Source organism: Bubalus kerabau, chromosome X, assembly GCF_029407905.1.
Source record: "Bubalus kerabau isolate K-KA32 ecotype Philippines breed swamp buffalo chromosome X, PCC_UOA_SB_1v2, whole genome shotgun sequence".
Lineage (NCBI taxonomy): Eukaryota > Metazoa > Chordata > Mammalia > Artiodactyla > Bovidae > Bubalus > Bubalus kerabau.
This window is the reverse complement of record NC_073647.1, coordinates 15,162,631-15,186,193: the sequence shown is the minus strand read 5'-3', so window position 1 is coordinate 15,186,193 and position 23,563 is coordinate 15,162,631. Positions and strand designations below refer to the sequence as shown.

Genomic DNA, 23,563 nt, shown 5'->3' with positions numbered 1-23,563 from the left:
TTTTTCATTATATTAAGTCAATATACTATTTGGGAAAGGTAAACATTATCAGGAATGAACTTGCCAGGGGAATCTATTACTTTCCAGTTATATATAGTCTGATAAAAGGAAAATAGTATAGAAACATTTTGATTCTAAAGAAGTTGAGAATCCTTTGAAAGTAATCCAATGGTCTAATTTTATAGAAGTGGATACTAAAACCTTAAAAGACCTAAAGTCACAAGAGAGAAGAAATAAGATTTAAACTCAGGGCATCTGAAACTCAGTTCTGTTTTCATTCTTCTAGTCCAATCTATCTGTATGAGACATTGAGTTATTTATTGCATTTCTTTTTTAAAAAAACTTTTTATTTTACATTATAGTTGATTACCACTCTAATGGCACAAAGTTAAGAGGAACTAAAAAGCCTCTTTGATGAAGGTAAAAGAGGAGAGTGAAAAAGCTGGCATAAAACTCAACATTCAAAACACTAAGATCATGGCATCTGGTCCCATCACTTAATGACAAATAGATGGGAAAAATCTGACACTGTTTTTTTTTTTATTTTTTTTTTCTTGGCAGATTTTATTTTCTTGGGCTACAAAATCACTTCAGAACACGACTGCAGCCGTTAAATTAAAAAAACAAAAAACAAAAAACCTTGTTCCTTGGAAGAAAAGCTATGACAAATCTAGACAGCGTATTAAAAAGCAGAGACATTACTTGGCCAACAAAGGTCCATATAGTCAAAGCTATGGTTTTTCCAGTAGTCATGTACAGATGTGAGAGTTGGACCATAAAAGAGGCTCAGCACCAAAGAATTGATCCTTTCAAACTGTGGTGTTGGAGAAGACTCTTGAGAGTCCCTTCAGCTGCAGGCAGATCAAACCAGACAATCCTGAAGGAAATCAACTCTGAATATTCACTGGAAGGACGGATGCTGAAGCTCCAATACTTTGGCCACTTGATGCGAACAGCTAATCTTTGGAATAGATCCTGATGCTGGGAAAGATTGAGGGCACAAGGAGAAGGGGGCAACAGAGGATGAGATGGTTCAATGGCATCCCTAACTCAATGGACATTGAGTCTGAGCAAGCTCCATGAGATAGTGAAGGACAGGGAAGCCTGGCGTGCTCCAGTCAGTGAAGTCTCAAAGAGTAGGATACGACTTAGTAACTGAACAACATAGTGATTAACAGTGTTGTGTTAGTTTCAGGTATAAAACAAAATGATTCAAAACAAAATATCTACTCTTTTTCAAAGCCCTTTTCCCAATTACGTTGTTACATAAAATTGAGCAGAGTTCCCTGTGCTATACAGTAGGTCCTTGTTGGTTACCCATTTTAAATATAGCAATGTTTCAATGCAAGGGAAGGACAAGAGCTGCCAAAGATCAACTTGGTGTACCTAACCATTTTGTCTAGAGATCACTTTGAGAAGGATGACCTCATGGGCCAAATCTTGTCACAAATGTGTTTGTTAGACCTACATGTTATTAAACTTTTTGTATTATTCACCAGCATTTTAAAATTAAGAATTAACATTAACATCCCAACTAGAGGTTTCTCTTGAAAGATAAAGAGATCTGGAACACTGGGTCCTCACCCCTGCATGACAAAAATTTACTAAGGCTAAGTAGGAGATTTCACTATTAAACAGGACATGTGTGTTTCAGTTTACCATTCTCTACAACTCTCTAATGGATCTTACACAGAGCCCATTTCACTCATTTACATTTACATACATGTTCCTGGCACCCTAGTGTTTTGAGTTTGTGACTTCTCAAGTTGACTCCAAATAGAAGATTTCTTCAAGTTTGAGTGTCTTGTGGCCTCAAAGCTCTTAAATAATTAAGAAAATGAGGAGCTTGAAATATCTAACACTACAGAAAGATGGTTAAAAACTCATTCTGTTATTACTGTAAATATTTCTTCAGTGAGGTTCTTTTATTCCTTCATTAGTTAGCAAGGGTGATTTGAGGTTTAAAAAAGAAGTATGTTAAAAAAAGATGCCCAGTAATGAAATAATTTACTGTAACATATGACACGTTTAGTAAAGAAGGATGAGGGAAATTTCACATATTTCACAAATAACATGTGCTTTGGCTGCAAAATGTACAATGTGTAAAATGTATAAAATATTTCAGCTAAACTGTTTCAGGATTATAAATTGCAGCTTATATACTTATGGCATCACAGTTTAACATAGTGCAGATAAAGACTAATACACAGCAGGTAACTAACCAATTACAAGAAGCATACAAGTATAGGCAGAGATAGCCACCTCATAAATCTAAAGCCAAGACCACCAGCCAAAAAGCAAATACATGCACTCAGTTGAGTTCAGTCACTCAGTTGTGTCTGACTCTTTGTGACCCCATGAATCGCAGCACGCCAGGCCTTCCTGTCCATCACCAAATCCTGGACTTCACTCAAACTCACGTCCATCGAGTCAGTGATGCCATCCAGCAATCTCATTCTCTGTCATCCCCTTCTCCTCCTGCCCCCAATCCCTCCCAGCATCAGAGTCTTTTCCAATGAGTCAACTCTTCACATGAGGTGGCCAAAGTACTGGAGTTTCAGCCTCAGCATCATTCCTTCCAAAGAACACCCAGGACTGATCTCCTTCAGAATGGACTGGTTGGATCTCCTTGCAGTCCAAGAGACTCTCAAGAGTCTTCTCCAACACCACAGTTCAAAAGCAACAATTCTTCAGTGCTCAGCTTTCTTCACAGTCCAACTCTCACATCCATACATGACCACTGGAAAAACCATAGCCTTGACTATACAGAACTTTGTTGGCAAAGTAATGTCTCTGCTTTTGAATATGCTATCTAGGTTGGTCATAACTGTTCTTCCAATGAGTAAGTGTCTTTTAATTTCATGGCTGCAATCACCATCTGCAGTGATTTTGGAGCCCCATATCTTTTGTCTACATAATGTCATGCAACTAGCTTGTCTACTTTGAAAAAACATTATTTGCCTGAAATGACTTGGTAATTTATAATAGTTATATACCACTACAGAATTATAATTTGATCTGAAATAGAAGACGTTTCTATTTTATACTTAAAAAAATTTTTTTTGGCCAAATAATTTAAGAAGGAAAAATGATTACATGTAGTCTTGGCTTTAGTGTATCATCATCAGTCCCTAACCAGATGAAAAATCTGCTTCTGCACTCCTGTTTTCTTCATCGTTTGATTTTCCTTCCACTGTCTTCTTCACTCAATATATACAGACTATTCAAATGGGCAAATTGACTATGTATGCTGAAATCAAATCTCCCAGTACGAAATATGTTCTTCCTTCCATAAATAATACATAATTATGACCAAGGAAATATACAGGCTCAGCTTTTATTTTCCTTTCTATACACATTCTCCTATGGACCTGAAGTAAGCACAGATCGAGAACCATTATCCTGAAAAGAGGATGTTTAGAGTGCAGCAAACTTCCAAAGACATGTTTGCCCTCAAAATTAAAAGGTCTCGTGTAAGGTTGTACTCAAAGCATAGAATTATTTTCTGCTCAAGGTAATTCCAGTATGACTTTCATAATGCTTTATTTGGGGCTTTGTTTTTGTTCTTTTTTTTTTTTTTTTTTTCCCTTCCCACCCATAGATTCCTTGAAAATTCCTTTCAAAGTTGGTTTGAAAATTCTTAAATTGCCCACTGGAGGGCCCTTGAGTTAACTAGAATATCACAACTGATGGATCTTTGTTCAAGTTCTAGAAAATCATGCAAGGTAAATTGTAGAGAATTTAAGACTCAAACTAGGGTTTTTTTTTGTTTGTTTTTTTTTTTTTTTTTTTAACATGTTACTATACTTTCCATCTTCCTCTCTAAAATCACCTTTGTTTCCCAATATTTTCTTTGTAAACCTCATTATGATCTTGCTCCAGCAAAAACCCTTCATATAGGAAAGTGTTATAAGTAACTGTTGTTTAATAATTTTAACATCTCTCTAGCATTTTCTATGTGGTTGCTAAGCAATAAAGTTATGTTAGAAACTTGGACATTGAGTGTACATGATTGAATCTTCAAATAAAACTTGTCCTTTAACTGGTGAACAGAGTATTTGATGGGGAATTATGGTGTTATGATTCCTTCCATATTAAAGAGATAAACACAAAAATAAAAATTATCCTAATATACTTGCAATATTTTTTAAAAATCGAGTCTGATATTAGGTTGATGGTTATTTCCTAAAGATGCTTATGGTTTGAAACTTTTGTGACCATATGACAGTCGGCAAGGATCATTTGCCTATCACTCTGTGGAGAGACCTGAAGAAAGTATCTCTGTTGACACAAAATTTAGGTTCTGATTGGATTGTTCAGAGGAACATGGAGGTATGCACACATATATAAAATTAAGTAGCATTATAGTATGAAGAATAATTTTCAGAAGTTCAGAATTTTTATTATAGCATCACTGAAAGATGGTAATTCAGCCTGATGGATAATTCCAAAGCTTACTGTCTCATGAGATGGTTCATGTCTTTGACATTTTTTTGGAGAATGTCTGTCTCTCATCCTAAACTGGACATGTAATGCTGGATTCTCAACACTTAACAGTGCCTAGAAAATGGTACATACTTAATAAAATTGTGTTGAATGAATGTACTTTTTTATATCAAGTCAATAATTAATGGCTGCAATTTCTTTCCCTAGTATTACTTAGATTTTCTCTTTGGACAAACACAGAACAAGCCTGGTCTCATTTGCAGGATAGAACTTTAAATATTTGGAGGGATTCCTAAAATCATAGAGTTCCAAAACTGAGAATTACCCTATTTTCAAATTAGAGGACTCAGCCCCCAGGATATGTGCCAGGGCATAAAGGAGCCATGAAAGAAATGGTCATATTGTTCTGCAACATCTATTTAAAAAACTCTACATAAAATGCTTTTATATTAAAATATAGGTACAAAGTGAACTGGTATGAAAAATTTACATGAATTTGTCAAATAAAATAAGAAATTTCAATGAAATGTCATATTTGAAAAGGGCTTCTGCCATACACCCCAGCCTACAGAGAAACCATAGATATTTTCCTTATTGGTTATTGGCTTGTTGGTAGAAATGTTTGAGAAGATAGTTTCAGCAGGCTGCTGCATCGTATCAGTGAGAAAGCTGACATCCAGTGAAAAGAAGCAACTTCACAGGAGTCACAATGTATATTAATGACAGATTCCAGACTAGAATCTATGTAACATCACTCATATCCAATAACTTTTTTTCAATCATGTGTGTAACATATTTCATGATTCTTCATTGTCCAGATTATCCTCCTGCCAGGTATATCTTAATACATAATGCTTCAAGTTATCCTTTAAACTGCCAACAAGTTCTAAGATACAAGTCAATACATGAACTCTCCTCTTCAGAAACCTTCAGAAACATTCAGTACCAAAAAGTATGGAAGTGTTCAAAACACAAAATGATGGGGGCATGTTAAAGGAGTATGGGAAATAACCTATAAAAGTTCTCAGTGGAAGAAACTTTAACAAATTGAGCAGCAAATAAAATAGCAAACTATTGGTTATAACTCAAAATATGAAATAAGTATGCATAAATCCATAAATAAATGAGTGAATAACTAAATGGAGACAAATCTTCCTCAAAGAAGAATTCCAAATAATATCTGTAGATACATCTCCCTCCAAGGAGTAGAGATTAACTGCCTCCTTCAGAGTGTCGATTTCCTGACGTACTTCGATAGAATAGAGAAGCCTGGCAAATACCACTGTAAACAAGAGATGAAGGTTAATACCACCACTGAAGCCACAAGGACATCACATATCCTCTTCTATGGTATGAGAAGAAGGCAATTCACTTCTGTTATATTCTTCCCCAAATCTATAACCTCAGTCTTAGGAAAAAAATATCTAACTGAGAACATTATACAAAATACCTGACCAGAATTCCTCACAACTGTCAAGGTTATCAAAAATAAGAAAAAATCTGATAAATTGTCACAATAATTAGAAGCCTAAGGAGAGATGATGACTAAATGTAATTTGGTCTCCTGGATAGAATTCTAGATTTTTAGAAAGAGTGATGCTGGTAATGGGGGAGTCTATAGATGTGTAGGGGCAGGGGATATACGGCAAATCTCTGTAACTTCCTCTCATTTTTTGTTACAAATACAAAGCTGCTCTAAAAATGTCTTTCAAAGGAAATGAGGGTAGGAAAAGTGATGAAATCCCAAAGTGTGTATCACTTAGTTAATGGTAATATATCAACACCAGTTTCTTAGTATTGACAAAAGTATCTTGATAATGTATGATGTTAACATTAAGAGAAACTGGGTGGAAAGTATTTGAGAAGACATTGTACTAGTTCTGCAACTTTTCTAGAAATATAATTTTTTGAACATTTAAAAAAAAGACAAATTCCATGAGCTTAACATTAGGAAAAATGGCAAGAATATGGAATTCTAACAGCTTGTTCTACCACAGAAACACTAAAGAATGTGAGTTAAAAACTGATTCTGTTACACAATGAAACTTTCAAAATTCTGAGAAACAATCAATGGTTTACAGCAATCAAATGAATGCCCAATCAGGAAAGCAGTGACTTAAAACATGGGAAGAGGGCTTTGTAACATTTGAACTTAGTCTTGTCCTACCTTCCTCTCCAGCATGAGGGTGATTTTGGAGATGAGGGCCCATATTTCAAGTGTGGTCACCTGACTTTGGTAAGAGCAGAGTAGGCCTTGTTCCCAAGAAACTTTGTTTCTCTGTTTTGACCTTAAGGAGTTTCCCTGAAGGACTGGAATAGGATTTTGCTTTTGTTTCTCTTTACTTGGAACTCTCTCAGGACAGAAAAGTGGCTAAGCATAGAGCTTTCCTCAAAAACACTGAAAGGTAAACAAGCTGCTGCTTCCACTGGCAAAGATTAAACTTGGGTCAGTTGCTTCTCAAAGAACCTGCATATAATGAGGACTCTAGGAAGCCAAGCACATGTCCAGAGATAGATTCATGATGGGAAAAGACCTAAGCTTTCACCTCAGCAGATTTTTAGGTTCAGTGCCAGCAGGAAGTCAAGGTTAAGGCAGTGCTGCAAAGGACCCAAATAAGCTTTAAAACATCTCCCCAACACAGAGTCAATCTGTGCAAAGACTGGTAGTGTATTTTTTTTTATCTTTTTACTGTTTTATTTATGTTTTTGGCTACATATATTTAAGAGTATTTCTGTCACACCACAAGCTGACCACAAGTCAAAGAGTGTCCATAGAAACCATAAAAAAAGAATAACAGCCAGAAAAAAATAGTTTTGAAAAAATCACTAAACAAACAACTACAACCCACAGCAAGCAAGGAAAATAACAGAGAAAAGTTTAAGGACCTGATCTTCAGAGTGACCGCATTATAATATTTAAAAGTCAGTTTCAACAAAAACTTACAAGGCACACAAAGAAACAAAAAAATATGATCCATTCACAGGGTAAAAGAAGAAATTAACAGAAACTAACCCTGTCAAATCAGAGGTGTTGCTGCTACTAGGAAAAGACATTAAATTGACTGCTACAACTATGCTTAGGGGGCTCAAGCAAACCTTGGACAAAGAACTAAAGGAAAATAGAAGAATGCTTCCTCAAGAACAACAAAAAAAGAATAACAATAAATATAGAAATTATAAAATAGAAGATATAATTTCTGACACTGACAAGTACAGTAACTGTAATAAAAATAAATAATTAAATGGTTTCAACAATAGATATGAGTAGGCAGAAGAAAGAATCAATGAATTTGAAGGTAGGTCCACTGAAATTAATCAGTCTGAGTAGCAGAAAGAAAAAATGAAGAAAAATAAACAACATCCAAGAGACCTATGGGATACTATCAAGCATATCAACATATGCTTAATGGGAGTCCTGGAAAGAGAGGAGAGAGAAAAAGGAATAGAAAGAACATGTGAAAACTCAATGGCCAAATACTTTCTAGATTTCATAAAGATATAAATTTATACGTCCAAGAAGTTCAACATACTCCAAGCAGAACAAATGTAAAGAGATCTACACTGAGGCATATTATAATCAAATGATAAAAAGACAGAGCATCTTTAAAGTTGAGAGACCAAAGCAACTTCTCAAGTACAAGGGATCCCCAATAAGATTAACAGTCAATTTCTCACCAGACTTTGGATGCCAGAAAGCACCATGATGATATGTTTAAAATACTGGGGAAAAAACTGCATCAAATAATTATATTCATGTCAAAACTGACTTTGAGTTATGAAAGAGAAATCAAGGTATTTCCAGATAAACAAAAGCTGAGAGAATTTGTATCTAGGTAAGCTTCCCTCAAGAAGTCCTTCAGGCTGAAATGAAAAGACATTAGGTAGTAATTCAAAGCCATGTGAAGAAAACAAGAGTAAAAGTAACTACATATGGGACTTCCCTGGTGGCGCAGTGGATAAGAATCTGCCTGCCAGTGCAGGACACACAGGTTCAATCCCTGGCCTGGGAAGATTCCACATGCCATGAGGCAACTAAGCTTGTGCTCCACAAGAGAAGACACTGCAATGAGAAGCCCATGCACCACAATTAAGAGTAGGTATAAAATTTTTAAAAAAATCTGTATATACAATTTTTACAGAATAAAAACTGAAAATGCATCAAAATGTTAGGCTGAAAAAAAAATCAAATAACCACAAGAAAATTCAGCTACACAAGAAATAGAAAATGAAAGTTATTAAATGTATAGAAAACAAATACAAAATGGCAGAAGTCCTTCTTTATTGGTATCTACTTTAAATATAAATGAATAAATATTGACTAAAAGAGATTGGCAGAAAGGATAAAATAACATGAACCAACCATATGCTATGTACGAGATATTCACTTCATATCCAATGTTGTAAATAAGTTGAAAGTGAAAAACAGAAAACTATATTCCATAAAAATTGTAGTCAGGAGGGCAGAGATGGCTATACTAATATTATACAAAACAGGATTTTAGTCAAAAAGTGTTACCAGAGACAAAGGATGTTTTATACTGATAAAAAGGTCAGTGTATCAAGAATATATAACAACTGTAAACGTATGCAAACCTAATAAACAGTGCTCAAAAGCATATGAAGCAAAATTTGACAGAACTATAGTGAGAAAGAAAACAACAGCTTCATGTAATCAGAGAGTTCAATAACCCATTTATAATTGATAGATCAACCAAACGGACAATAGGTAAAGAAATAAAGGACGTGAATAACCATATACGATTAGACTTTTCACTGCTTTCAGTATTTTTCAGTGTCAGAAATTATATCTGCTTCTATTTTATACTTTTTATATTTATTATTATTCTTTTGTTGTTGTTGAGGAAGCATTCTTCTGTTTTCCTTTAGTTCTTTGTCCAAAGCTTGCTTTAGCTCCTTAAACATAGTTGCAACAGTCAATTTAATGTCTTTTCCTAGACAGAGACAGAATCACTCCACAGAAAAATCATAAGCAACTCTTCTCAAGTTTACATGGAACGTTCTCCATGATAGACCTTGTGTTAGCCCATAAAAAAAATCTCAATATATTTTAAAAAATTGAAGTCATACAATTTACCTTCTGTGACAACAGTGAATTTTATTGAATGAAACTAGAAATAAAATATCAGAGGAAATCTGGAAAATTAACAAAATATGAAAATTATATATCACACTCTCAAGTAAGCACTAGATCAAAGAAATCACAAGGGAAATTAGAAAATATTTCGAGACCAGTGAAAACAAAACATGACATACCAAAACTTGTTAGATGCAGCAAAGGCTGTGCTTATATGGAAAAATATACTATAAAAATTACTTTAAGAAAGATGAAAGATCTCAAAAACCAATCACCTAAACTTATACCTTAAGGAACTATAAAAAGAGCAAACTAAATCCAAAACTATCAGAGGGAAGAAAATAAAAACTACAGAATGGATAGAATTTTTTAGAAGAAAACTAATGAAACCAGAAGTTGGTTCTTTGAAAAGATCAACAAAATTGATAATTCTTTAGCTAGAGTGACTAAGAAAAAGAGAGGAGACACAGATAATTAAAATCTGAAATTAAAATGGGGATATCACTACTGGTGTTATATAAATAAAAGGATTATAGGAAAATATTATGAACTGTAAAGCAACAAATTATATTAACCAAGATGAAATGGACAAATTTATAGAAACACACAAATTACCAAAACTGACTCAAAAAATAGATAATCTGAAACACAGCTAAAACTACAGAGATTGAATCAAAAACCTACCACAAATGAAAAGCCCAAGACCAGATGGCTTCACCGGTATTTAAAGAAGATTAACAAAATCCTTCTGAAAACTTCTTCCAAAATAGAAAATGAAGTAATTCTCTCTATTCCATGAAGCCAGCATTACCCTGATATCAAAGCCAGACAAGGACAAAACAAGAAAAATACAGACCAATATCCCTCATGAAAATATTATAGATGCAAACTCTCTATTGAACACTACCAGAGTCCAGCAGTATTAAAAGGACTACACGTCATGACTAAGTGGGATTTATCCCAGAAATGCAGGGGTATTTCAACATCTGAAAAGCAACCACATTAGTAAAATGGAGGTGGGGGAAAAAAACCAAACACAATCTCAATTGAGGAAAGAAAAGCATCTGATAAATTTCAACACTCTTTCATGATAAAAGCCCTCAAAATCTAGGAATAAAAGGGGCCTTTCTCAACATGATAAAGTTATTCATGACAAACCCACAGCTAATATAATACTCACTAGTGGAAAAACTGAAAGCTTTTCCCCTAAGCTCAGGAACAAGACTAGAAATTCACTTTCACCCTGGTATTCAACATAATACCAAGAAGTTCTAGCTCGAGAAGTTGACAAGAGGAAGAAATAAAAGTAGCTAAAACAGAAAAGAAGAAGTAAAACTAAATCTGTGAACAGACAAAACAACCTTATATAAAAAAATGCTAAAGAATTCACACACACACACCAAAAAAAAAAAAAAAAAAGGCTTACAGCTAAAAAATCAGTAAAATTGCAGGATACAAAATGAATATATACAAATTGATTTTTTCTATACAATGCCAATGCAGAATCAAAAAATAAAATAAACAAAACAATTCACTTTACTATAGGCTCAAAAAGAATAAAATCCTTAGGAATCAATGTACAAGAATTTTACAATGAAAAGTCCAAAATATTGTTCAAGTACACTAAAAAGATATAAAGAAGTGGAAAGATATCCTATGTTCATAAACACAAAGACAATATTATAAACTGTCAGGATTACTCAAAGTAATCTATAGATTCAATGTATTTCAAAATATTCAATGTATTTCCAAAATATTCCATTTATCAAAAGCCCAATGGCTTTTTGTGCAGATATGGAAGTGCCAATCTTTAAATTTATGTGGAATTGCAAGGAACTCCAAATAGCTGAGACAATATTGAAAAAGATGAAAAAAATTGGAGGATTCACACTTCCTGATTTCAATATGGACCTCAAAGCTACAGCAATTACACCATGTAGTAGTAGCATAATGATAGGCATATTAATCCATGGAACAGAACTGAAAGCCCAGGTATGTTCAGCTGATTTTCAACAAGGATGCCAAGATCATTCAAGGGTAATAATCTTTTCAATAAGCAGTGCTGGAACAACTGGATATCCACATGAAAACATCAAAGTGTACCTATATCACACCATATACAAAGATTTACTCAAAAAGGATTAAAGACATTCATTTAATAATTGAAACTATACAAGTCTTAGAAGAAAACAATGGCAGATTTTCATGTTTTGGGTTTTGGCAAAGTGTTCCTAAATATGATACCAAGAGCACAAGCAACAAAATTTAAAAACAAACGAAATGGACTTCATCAAAATTAAATACTTCTGTGCAAAGTATCCTATCAAGAAAGTGGAAACAAGCTACAGTAGTAAACTGAATAAACTTGTTTCTTCCTTTCTGCTCATAGCATTTTGCAGTATATCTGTTAATTATTTAATTCTGCCTTGCATAGTGCCTGGCATCCCTTATTCTTTTTTTATTCCTTAGAACTCTCAAGTGGCTTGTATATTGCAGGTGATCAATAAAGTCTTAAGTACTGATTGAATGCCAGTTTATCCTGTTTCCCAGATACTTATCATTCAGGAACACATGAAAATAATGCCTTGGTAATGAACAAATGTTCTAAGGAAATGTACAATAAAGGCATAACCAAACTCATTTTGGTACAGTAAGGAATACATCCTAGACAAATAAATTTCAAACCAAACTTTGAAGTAAGGAAATGTTTCATTGGTGCTTAGTGGAAATGAATCTACAGTATGGAAGAGTGTGAAATGAGGTGACCAACAAATGAGACACGTGGGCTCTGATTGGAAGGAATAGAAAATTGATGGTTCCAAGCAGGAAATAAAAGGCATTTTGTTATTTAGGCAAGCCAGAAGAGATTTTTTTTTCTAACAACTTGTCTATCAAATCAAAAGGATTAGATATGGTATCATATATCTCATGGTACCATATGAAATCTACTATGTGAGATATGAATGGATATATACCATTGATAGGGCTTCCCTGGTGGCTCAGTTGGTAAAGAATCTGCCTGCAATGTGGGAGACCTGGGTTCAATCCCTGGTCTGGGAAGATTCCCCTGGAGGAGGGCATGGCAACCCACTCCAGTATTCTTGCGTGGAGAATCTCCATGGACAGAGGAACCTAGTGGACTAGAGTCCATGGGGTTCCAAATAGTTGGACATGACTGAGCCACTAAGCACAGCACATACCAATGATAGGTTATATGGATCCTATAAAATGAGACAATCCACACCATATGGCAGTATCTCACAATATAATTGAACAAGTGAGATGTCAGGGTACAGATTGGTTTAGGCATCTATCTACTTACTGGAAGGTTATAGATTATCCTAAAGCCTTAGTTCTAGTTTTTTAAAGATAGTATTTATGTCACAATATAAATAAATCATTTGTACACTTTACTAATGTTATTGTCATACATGGCCATCAAAATACACTGTAGTAAGTCAAAATCAGTCACTATAATTGGATGGGACTATTTTATATGTGTGTGTGTGTGATTAATAGACATTGCTACAGGCACGTTTGCTTAAGTGTATTATTGGTTATGAAACCTGCTTTAGCACTCTGTACCAACTGGTGTTTTTTATGATGCAGTCTGGTGATTGTCTACTGTTGACTTTTGTTGTTTTATCTTCTTTGTGTACAGGCAGAGTCTTACTGGATATCAATATCTCTATCAGCTAAATGGGGACAGTAGTATTGCCCATGACAACCTTCCTCCCCAGTCTAAAATGGTAATAGAGACATGCTAAAGCTAGATTGCTGATGGTTTCTTCCAAACTGGGTGACAAGAAAAAATACACAACAGGCTCTTATCAATGAAGAATAACCTACAAGAATATTAAATGTTTCACTTACCCACTTAAATACTTTTCAAGCCCTTTTAACTTTGACAAGTATAAAGGAAAAAATCTTCTTGACAATGATCAAGAGTGGAAAAACGTGGATGCAATTTGGTTGCCTGCCAGATAAATGAAGGACAAACTAAATAACACCTCCATGTCATTAGAGATGATGATACAGCTTGACAAGGAGTCTGACAGTATCTAAGTGTTTTTACTTCATAGAAAGCGGATTGACTCTTCAGGCTTTAAAAAGAACAGAAAACAAAGATGTTTTGTTGGGAGTAAGGAAAGCTGTGGGATCTTCACATTATTTTTGTACCTTGAACCCACCTTTCTCATATGACAGGGGTCATTCTTCATTTAATCCCCCTATACCCCTCAAAAACCTGCAACTTAGAATCCAACAACAAAAATTTTCCATCTACGGTTTAAGATAATTTAATTATCTCAAATGTCACTAAAGGAAAAAAATGTTAAAAGTTAAAAAAGCACACACAAAAAAATCTACATCTAAAATTAACACAACTTGTTTTAATATATATGAACACAGCATTTACCCTGATTCATTTGCATTTAGATGGAACAGTGTGGTTTGCAATGCACTTTTAAATAAGCTAACTCATTTTGTCCTCACCTAGAAGCTCTGAAGTTGGACAGAGATTGGGAAATGTTAGCATTCCCATTTCACAAAAGAGAATGTGGAGCCCTAGTCCAAGGTCACAGGTGTAAAGCCTTGTACCAAGGCCATCCCTGGAACTGCCTTAGATCCATTGCAACCATTGCCATGAGCCCCACTGACCTAAACCGGCCCCCATATTAGGTAAAAATACCCACCTAGAGCACCCCAACCAATCACCTAATGCCACCCTTCCAGCAGGATTGTTTCTTTGTCTTGAGGCTGTAAACATTGACTACTAACCCATAAAAGGGGTCAGCTCTCCTTTGAGCCAGTGCACTGTTCTAATAGCATCTGCTCTAATTCTGCCTCATGTCTGGAAGTTCCTTTCCAACCTGCACACAGACCAAGACAGAAGACTTCTCATGTGAAGTGATGCACTCAAGGTCACACAAGGAAGTGGCAAAGCTAGAACTAATAAGGAAGGTCTTCAGACTCTATATCTTGTCCTTTTTTCCCCAATGCGATTGTCCCCTGCCTCAAAGTAACATATTCATGTAAACATTTTACTAGAGTTTCTCAAGTGCTTTCACACCTATTAGGTGGAACCATATGGAACATTACTTAACCAACTAAAATGGCAATTCCACATGGTTCAAACAAACATTGCATTTTATTTTCAGAAGGTTCCTCACTGTTCACCTACCTTTCTGTAGGCACTGCCTCTCACATCATCCTCATCCCCAAACACTTTTAACATAAGCAGGGACCACTGTTGCCAGATGCTCTCAATTTAAGATCACATGTTGTGAATTTTTAATCACTCACTCCTTTCTAATGGGTTATTTGCCCTCTTCCATCTAGATCCTTTAAGTGACTAATAAATGACTTTATACAAGAGTTCTAATAACTGAGATGAGCAACATGTTACCTCTCAGAAAGGCATTTGCCCTAGTCTTCATAGGTCATTAATTCAAAGGAGTAAATTTCTAATGAATCTCTCTACCAGTATTGGAGGAGAACGGGTGTTGCCCCTTATAAGAGTGTCACTGATGTCCACCAAGAAGCTAAACCTTTACTTGACCTGTATGGAAGATTTCCTCTTGTTTACTTGCACTTTTCTCTCTCCATCCTTTACTTCCTTCCCTCTTCTCTCTCTCTCCATTTTGTCTCATTCTCTCTTGATTTACCTTTTTTTCTACTATCCTTTTACCCAAAAGATTTTCCTCCCTTTCCCTCTTTCACCAGAGTAACCCTTTCTTATTTCAGGCCTTCTTTCTCATTACCTGTAAAATAATTTCACCTGTCAATATCCATAGGACAATACTTAGCAATTATAATTTTCATCTGTTCACAAGTAGCAACTAGCTTCCAATTTAAAACTATTCATAGCACACGCAGTGGTCCATGGATCTATCTCTTGGTTCAACATTGTTTGTACCAGACTTGTAGACACCCCTTCTTCCAGCCTCGGACCACCCTTCAGCCTCTTTTCCAATCACATCCTCCGAGACTATCTTCTCTGCCCTCCTCAGCCTCCTGGGCCAGCCAATGCCATTTTCTTTTTTGTTGTTGTTGTTGCTTCACTGGTTATGGCTGACCCACCATGGGCACCCAGATTCGTCAGAATTATTCCACTTAGATGAAGGCCACCATCAACCATGGGCTCATCTTGAACCTGGATACTCTAACACTTACCTCTCTTTGGGCTTCTATTTCAATCAAAAGGTTGTGGCTCTGGAGGGGGTGGGTCATTTCTGTGACTTCACAGTGGAGAAGCTTAAGGGCGCTCAGCATCTCTTAAAGATTCAAAACGGTTGCAGTGTCCCTACCCTCTTTCAGGAGTGCAGAAGCTGTCCCAAGATGAATGGGATAAAACTCTAGACAATAAGGAAGCTGCCACAGCCCTGGATAAGAACCTGAGCCAGGCCTTTTTGGACCTGCCTGCCCTGGGTTCTGCTCGCGCAGACCTCCATGCCTGTGACTTCCTAGAGAGTGGCTTCCTGGAGGAGCAACTGAAACTCATCAAGTAGATTACAACCACCCATAGCCCATACCCCAACCCCTGCAGACTGAGGGTGGGGTGGAGGGAGAGTTGAGCCAGTAACTCTTCCAAAGGTTCACCCTCAACCAGCCTAGGAGCCCAGAAACCTTTGATGGGCCCCTCTGCATCCCCCTGAAGTCAGGGCTTCTGTCTTAAGCCTCTCCCTGCAGTCACCAGACAGCTTTGTAACTACCTTGGAGCCCTGGCCCAAGCTGTCGACCAAAAGGAAAACATCAAGGACAAAGCAAAAATAGCCACAACAAAACATAACTCTATCAAATCTTTTATTTAGCACTTACTGATTGTCCCTAATTGTACTAATCATGTTACATGCATTCGCGTTTAAATTAACTTTTAAACAATGTATTTATTTTAATTGTAGGATAATTGCAATATTGTGATGGCCTCTGCCATAAGTCAACATGAATCGGTCATAGGCATACATATGTACCCTCTCTCCTGAATGCTCCTCCCACTTTGCTCCCCACCCCATCCCTCCAGGTTGTTATAGATCATCAGCTTTGAGTTCCCTGCATTATATATTAAACTCCCACTGGCTATCCATTTTGCATATGGTAATGTACACATTTCAATGCTATTCTCTCAAATCATCCCACCTCTCCTTCTCCCACTTGTCCAAAAGTCTGTTCTTTGTGTCTCCTTAGCTGCACTGCACGTAGGATTGTCAGTACTAGCTTTCTAGATTCCAAATATATGCATTAATATACAGTATTTGTCTTTCTCTCTGAGGAAACCATAATTGAAAAAGAAAGATATACCCTAATGTTCATTGCAACACCATTTACAATAGGTAGCACATGGAAGCAAACTAGATGTCCATCCACAGATGAATGGATAAGGAAGTTGTGGTACATATACACAATGGAATTACTCAGCTATAAATTAGCTTTTAACTTGAGATGATTATAGAGTCACATGCAGTTGTAACAAATAGTAAAGAGAGATCCTGCATGTAGCATTTACACATTTCCTCCAATGGTAATATCTGCCAAAAGTAGTACAAAATCACAACCAAGATATAGACATTAGTATAGTCAAGATACAGAAGATTTCCATCACAAGGATCATTCATTTTGCTCTTTTTTAGTCACACCTACACTCATCCCTACCCTCTGCCCTGTCCCTGACCTAGCATAATCATTGATCAGTTCACCATGTCTATAATTTTGTCATTTCAAGAATGTTGCATAAATCAAATTGTTTAATAGATAAGGTTTTAGTATCAGCTGTTTTTCACTAAGTATACTTCTCTGGAGATTCATTTACGTTGTTGCTTGTATCAATATTCCGTTTCTTTTTATTTCCAAGTAAGTACTCCAAGGTATACCACTGTTTGTTTAACCATTCATCCATTGAAGAACAATTTGGGTTATTTTCAGTTTGGAGTTATCACAAACAAACCTGCTATAAACATTCATGTACAAGTTTTTGTTTAAACATAAGTTTTCAGAGATAAATGTCTAGAAGTACAATTGCTAGGCCAGGGGCGGCGGCTGGGAGGACCAACCTCACGTCCAAGGAGCCGTGGCTGCACGGGCGCAGGAGGGCCTAGAGGAGCTATCCCACGTTGAAGGTCAGGAAAGGCGGCGGTGAGGAGATACCCCTCATCCAAGGTAAGGAGCAATGGCTGCGCTTTGCTGGAGCAGCCGTGAAGAGATACCCCACGCCCAAGGTAAAAGAAACCCAAGTAAGACGGTAGGTGTTGCAAGAGGGCATCAGAGGGCAGACACACTGAAACCATACTCACAGAAAACTAGTCAATCTAATCACACTAGGACCATGTTGCTGCTAAGTCGCTTCAGTTGTGTGACTCTGTGCGACCCCATAGATGGCAGCCCACCAGGCTCCCCCATCCCTGGGATTCTCCAGGCAAGAACAATGGAGTTGGTTGCCATTTCCTTCTCCAATGCATGAAAGTGAAAAGTGAAAAGTGAAAGTGAAGTTGCTCAGTCATGTCCAACTCTTTGCAACCCCATGGACTGCAGCCGACCAGGCTCCTCCATCCATGGGATTTTCCAGGCAAGAATACTGGAGTGGGGTGCCATTGCCTTCTCCGACAGTAGGACCATAGCCTTGTCTAACTCAATGAAACTAAGCCATGCCCGTGGGGCAACCCAAGATGGGCGGGTCATGGTGGAGAGATCTGACAGAATGTGGTCCACTGGAGAAGGGAATGGCAAACCACTTTAGTATTCTTGCCTTGAGAACCCCATGAACAGTATGAAAAGGCAAAATGATAGGATACTGAAAGAGGAACTCCCCAGGTAAGTAGGTGCCCAATATGCTACTGGAGGTCAGTGGAGAAATAACTCCAGAAAGAATGAAGGGATGGAGCCAAAGCAAAAAGAATACCCAGCTGTGGATATGACTGGTGATAGAAGCAAGGTCCGATGCTGTAAAGAGCAATATTGCATAGGAACCTGGAATGTCAGGTCCATGAATCAAGGCAAATTGGAAGTGGTCAAACAAGAGATGGCAAGAGTGAATGTTGACATTTTAGGAATCAATAAACTAAAATGGACTGGAATGGGTGAATTTAACTCAGATGACCATTATATCTACTACTGTGGGCAGGAATGCCTCAGAAGAAATGGAGTAGCCATCATGGTCAACAAAAGAGTCCAAAGTGCAGTACTTGGATGCAATCTCAAAGACGACAGAATTATCTCTGTTCGTTTCCAAGGCAAACCATTCAATATCACGGTAATCCAAGTCTATGCCCCAACCAGTAAGGCTGAAGAAGCTGAAGTTGAACGGTTCTATGAAGACCTACAAGCCCTTTTAGAACTAACACCCAAAAAAGATGTCCTTTTCATTATAGGGGACTGGAATGCAAAAGTAAGAAGTCAAGAAACACCTGGAGTAACAGGAAAATTTGGCCTTGAAATACAGAATGAAGCAGGGCAAAAACTAATAGAGTTTTGCCAAGAAAATGCACTGGTCATAACAAACACCCTCTTCCAACAACACAACAGAAGACTCTATACATGGACATCAACAGGTGGTCAACACCAAAATCAGATTGATTATATTCTTTGCAGCCAAAGATGGAGAAGCTCTATACAGTCAGCAAAAACAAGACCAGGAGCTGACTGTGGCTCAGATCATGAACTCCTTATTGCCAAATTCAGACTTAAATTGAAGAAAGTAGGGAAAACCTCTAGATCATTCAGGTATGACCTAAATCAAATCCCTTATGATTATACAGTGGAAGTGAGAAATAGATTTAAGGGCCTAGATCTGATAGATAGAGTGCCTGATGACCTATGGAATGAGGTTCGTGACATTGTACAGGAGACAGGGATCAAGACCATCCCCATGGAAAAGAAATGCAAAAAAGCAAAATGGCTGTCTGGGGAGGCCTTACAAATAGCTGTGAAAAGAAGAGAAGCGAAAAGCAAAGGAGAAAAGGAAAGATATAAACACCTGAATGCAGAGTTCCAAAGAATAGCAAGAAGAGATAAGAAAGCCTTCTTCAGCGATCAATTCAAAGAAATAGAGGAAAACAACAGAATGGGAAAGACTAGAGATCTCTTCAAGAAAATTAGAGATACCAAAGGAACATTTCATGCAAAGATGGGCTCGATCAAGGACAGAAATGGTATGGACCTAACAGAAGCAGGAAATATTAAGAAGAGGTGGCAAGAATACACAGAAGAACTGTACAAAAAGATCTTCACGACCCAGATAATCACAATGGTGTGATCACTGACCTAGAGCCAGACATCCTGGAATGTGAAGTCAAGTGGGCCTTAGAAAGCATCACTATGAACAAAGCTAGTGGAGGTGATGGAATTCCAGTTGAGCTATTTCAAATCCTGAAAGATGATGCTGTGAAAGTGCTGCATTCAATATGCCAGCAAATTTGGAAAACTTAGCAGTGGCCACAGGACTGGAAAAGGTCAGTTTTCATTCCAATCTCAAAGAAAGGCAATGCCAAAGAATGTTCAAACTGCTGCACGATTGCACTCATCTCACATGCTAGTAAAGTAAGGTTCAAAATTCTCCAAGCCAGGCTTCAGCAATATGTGAACCGTGAACTTCCTGATGTTCAATCTGGTTTTAGAAAAGGCAGAAGAACCAGAGATCAAATTGCCAACATCTGCTGCATCATCGAAAAAGCAAAAGAGTTCCAGAAAAACATCTATTTCTCCTTTATTGACTATGCCAAAGCCTTTGACTGTGTGGCTCACAATAAACTGTGGAAAATTCTGAAAGAGATAGGAATACCAGACCACCTGACCTGCCTCTTAAGAAATTTGTATGCAGGTCAGGAAGCAACAGTTAGAACTGGACATGGAACAACAGACTGGTTCCAAATAGGAAAAGGAGTACATCAAGGCTGTATATTGTCACCCTGCATATTTAACTTATATGCAGAGTACATCATGAGAAACGCTGGGCTGGAAGAAGCGCAAGCTGAAATGAAGATTGCCAGGAGAAATATCAATAACCTCAGATATGCAGATGACACCACCCTTATGGCAGAAAGTGAAGAGGAACTAAAAAGCCTCTTGATGAAAGTGAAAGTGGAGAGTGAAAAAGTTGGCTTAAAGCTCAACATTCAGAAAACGAAGATCATGGCATCCGGTCCCATCACTTCATGGGAAATAGATGGTGAAACAGTGGAAACAATGTCAGACTTTATTTTTTGGGGCTCCAAAATCACTGCAGATGGTGACTGCAGCCATGAAATTAAAAGATGCTTACTCCTTGGAAGGAAAGTTATGACCAACCTAGATAGCATATTCAAAAGCAGAGACATTACTTTCCCAACAAAGGTCCATCTAGTCAAGGCTATGGTTTTTCCTGTGGTCATGTATGGATGTGAGAGTTGGACTGTGAAGGAAGCTGAACGCTGAAGAATTGTTGCTTTTGAACTGTGGTGTTGGAGAAGACTCTTGAGAGTCCCTTGGACTGCAAGCAGATCCAACCAGTCCATTCTGAAGGAGATCAGCCCTGGGATTTCTTTGGAAGGAATGATGCTAAAGCTGAAACTCCAGTACTTTGGCCACCTGATGCGAAGGGTTAACTCATTGGAAAAGACTCTGATGCTGGGAGGGATTGGGGGCAGGAAAAGAAGGGGATGACAGAGGATGAGATGGCTGGATGGCATCACTGACTCGATGGACGTGAGTCTGAGTGAACTCCGGGAGTTGGTGATGGACAGGGAGGCCTGGCGTGCTGCGATTCATGGGGTCGCAAAGAGTCAGACACGACTGAGCGACTGAACTGAATGCTAGTCACAAGTTTAGAGCTTTTATTTATTTATTTTGGTTTTTGGTTTGCTTTTGACTGACAAACTTTCCTAGAGTTGCTAACTACTTCACATTTTACTGTCAAGTATATCAGATCAGTCGCTCAGTCGTCCTCTTCTCCTCCTGCCCCCAATCCCTCCCAGCATCAGAGTCTTTTCCAATGAGTCAACCCTTCGCATGAGGTGGCCAAAGTACTGGAGTTTCAGCTTTAGCATCATTCCTTCCAAAGAAATCCCAGGGCTGATCTCCTTCAGAAAGGACTGGTTGGATCTCCTTGCAGTCCAAGGGACTCTAATCTGAATTCTCTGCATCCTTGCAAGCATTTGGTATTGTTACTAATTTTATAGTGAATATATTTTATATAGTGCCTATTAAGCCCTTCTGATAGATGTGTGGTAAAATCTTATTGTAGTTTTCATTTATGCTTCAGTTCAGTTCAGTTCAGTCGCTCAGTCGTGTCCGACTCTTTGAGACCCCATGAATGCAGCATGCCAGCTTACACTTACTAATGACTAATACATTGAATATTTTCCATGTGCTTCTTTACTATCTATATGTCTTCTTTTGTGAATTTTCTTTTAATGCCTTTTACCCATTTGGGTTTGCTTTTTTTTTTTTTTTTTTTTTTTGAAGCTGTTGAGTTTTGCTGCTGCTGCATCACTTCAGTCATGTCTGACACTGTGTGACCCCATAGACGGCAGCTCACCAGGCTCTCCCATCCCTGGGATTCTCCAGGCAAGAACACTGGAGTGGGTTGCCATTTCCTTCTCCAGTGTATGAAAGTGAAAAGTGAAAGTGCAGTCGCTCAGTCATGTCCGACTCAGTGACCCCATGTACCGCAGCCTACCAGGCTCCTTCATCCATGGGATTTTCCAGGCAAGAGCACTGGAGTGGGGTGCCATTGCCTTCTCCATTGAGTTTGGAGAGTTCTTTAATTAGAGCTATAAATCCTTTGTCAAATACATAATTTTCAAATAATTTCTCCCAATCCATAACTTACACTTTCATCCTTACAAGGACTTCTTCCACAGAGCTAAATTTTTTTAATCTATAAGTTTCAATTTATCAGTTTTAACAGATGTTCCTGAAGGGTATTTTAGTTTCTATAAAGCTAAAAAAAATATGTATCTGTGGAGAATAGCCTGTGTGTGTGTGTATGTGTGTGTGTTAGTCACTCAGTTGTGTCTGACTCTTTGTGACCCCGTGTACTACAGGCCCCCAGGCTCCTCTGTCCATGGAATTCTCCAGGCGAAAATACTGGAGTGGGTTGCCATTTCATTCTCCAGGGGATCTTCCTGAGCCAGGGACTGAACCCAGGTCTTCTGTGTTGCATACAGATTCTTTACCATCTGAGCCACCAGGGAAGACTGGAGAATAAATAGCATATGTATAAAAAATACATTGATACTCATGTGTTGAAACACTGTTGCAATTATGGTGATAAATGCCACTTGGGTATGGTGTGTAACTCTTTTAATATGCTGCTGGATTTAATTGAATACTATGTTGAGGATTTTTACATCTATATTCATAGAAATACTGGCATATAATTTTCTTTTTTATATTATCTTTGTCTTGTTTTAGTATCAGAGTTAACAGTAGTTTCATAAAATGAATTACCAAGTGTTCCCTCTTTAAATTGTTTGGAAGAAATTTTATGGAATTGGTTTTAATTCTTCTTTAAATATATGATAGAATTCTACAGATTTCTGATCATGAAGATTTCTTTGGGGGCATTTTTAATTTATGAATTCAATTTCCTTAATATTTATGTTGTTATTCAAATTAAATATTTTGTATTGGACAAATTGTGGTAATTTGTATTTTTCAAGGAAGTGATCCATTTCATGTAAGTTGTCTAATTTATTTTTGAATAGTTGTTCATATTATTCCCTTATTGTGTTTTTCATGTCTGCAGGGTCTTTAGTGATATCCTGTTTAATTCCTGGTGTTGGGATTTTGTATCTTATCTCTTCTTTTCATCAGTCTTGCTCAAAATTTGTAAATTTTATTGGTCTTTTAAAATAATCAACTCTTTATTTCATTTATTTTCTCTATTGTTTTTCTGTTTTTAAATTCATTGATCTCAGCTTTTTATTATTTTACTTCTTCAGCTTGCTTCAGATTTATCTTGCCCTTCTTTTTTTAGATTCTTAAGAGATTAGTTTACTACTTTGAAATGTTTTCTCTTTTCTAATATATGCATATGTGCCATAAATTTCC

At 37.1% G+C, this 23,563-nt stretch overlaps 1 long non-coding RNA gene across 2 annotated transcripts in view; it reads right to left on the bottom strand.

Annotated features, from left to right (window-relative positions):
• The window catches only part of LOC129638712 (uncharacterized), a 151,843-nt gene extending 135,312 nt beyond the window's left edge, over window positions 1-16,531 (bottom strand). Inside the window, exon 1 of one of the 2 annotated variants that reach the window (XR_008707982.1) lies at window positions 15,716-16,531. This is a non-coding gene — a long non-coding RNA (uncharacterized LOC129638712). The remainder of the gene's footprint in view (window positions 1-15,715) is intronic. The other variant, XR_008707981.1, reaches the window with a different exon arrangement.
• Between the last annotated feature and the right edge of the window lie 7,032 nt (window positions 16,532-23,563).